Below are 1,099 nucleotides of genomic sequence, written 5' to 3' on the forward strand. Positions count from 1 at the left end.
CGCTCGCCCGCCCCGCCCCGCCCGGCGGTCCTGGAGCCCCTACCCTGCGTCCTGCGCTGGTGCAGCCTCAGGAAGGCAGGACGGATTCCCGGGACAGTGGTTCCCCAGGGCCGGCTGACCATCTGCAGCCCCTGAACTTGGGGTGATTCTGCGATTCATCTCGAGTTCAGGGATGGAGAAGAAAGGCAAACTTGCCAACGCTCTTGATTAACCTCGCATTAGTGAGCCTCCTTAGGGACTCACCAAGCCGAGCTCTCTGGGAGGCATTCACACTCACATGCCCTGGCTGTTCCCAGGCAGCAGCTGAGCCTTCACCGATGTGCCCCTTTATTGTTTTCTGGGACCACATCTATAGAGACTGTTGTAGACGCTGACAGCATTTAATACGTTACACATTTAATGCGTGGATATTTACAAAGAGAAAGGATGTAAAGATGTGTTTCCTGCTTTAGCAGGAATTGAAGTACGTCCTATTTTTCATGAACCGAAAATTGCTGGTCATAAGGACTGTGGAAGCCCAAGGAGGATTTTCCTGGAGTGTTTCTGGATAGATTCATGTCTTAAAGTGAGATCTAATCCCATCCTTTATGAATTGGATATTTGCTAATGACCGTGATCTTCTAGGTGTCATCCTAGAGCTGTAGGACAGACAAGTGACCGCTGACATTGCCTTTTCCCTGGCAGAAAAAGTCTCCAGTCTATTGGGAGCTGTGTGGCAACTGCTGTGGACCTGCTGTGGTAGTAGTAAGCTCATTGGATCAGGATTTGCCCATGTGACCTTGGGCAAATCATCTCTGAGCTTGAATCTCCTCATTTGCAAAGAGAGGACAGGAGAGAAGATAGAGCTCGATCTTTTTTCCTTGAGAATCTACTTTTCTTTTCTTTTCTTTCTTTCTTTCTTTCTTTCTTTCTTTCTTTCTTTCTTTCTTTCTTTCTTTCCTTCTTTCTTTTCTTTTCTTTCTTTCTTTCTTTCTTTCTTTCTTTCTTTCTTTCTTTCTTTCTTTCTTTCCTTCTTTCTTTCTCTTTCTTTCTCTCTCTTTTTCTCTTTCTCCCTTCCTCCTTTCCTCCCCTCCCTCCCTCCCTCCCTCCCTCCCTTCTT

The 1,099-nt window shown here is 46.9% G+C and overlaps 1 protein-coding gene and 1 pseudogene across 1 annotated transcript in view; one reads left to right on the forward strand and one right to left on the reverse strand.

Annotated features, from left to right (window-relative positions):
- Positions 1–122, reverse strand: part of LOC105517284 — a 9,050-nt pseudogene extending 8,928 nt beyond the window's left edge.
- Positions 1–1,099, forward strand: part of TTC7B (tetratricopeptide repeat domain 7B) — a 248,079-nt gene that overhangs the window by 28,661 nt on the left and 218,319 nt on the right. The gene's annotated exons all lie outside the window — the stretch shown is intronic.

Source organism: Colobus angolensis, unplaced genomic scaffold (assembly GCF_000951035.1).
Source record: "Colobus angolensis palliatus isolate OR3802 unplaced genomic scaffold, Cang.pa_1.0 Scaffold3, whole genome shotgun sequence".
Classification (NCBI taxonomy): domain Eukaryota; kingdom Metazoa; phylum Chordata; class Mammalia; order Primates; family Cercopithecidae; genus Colobus; species Colobus angolensis.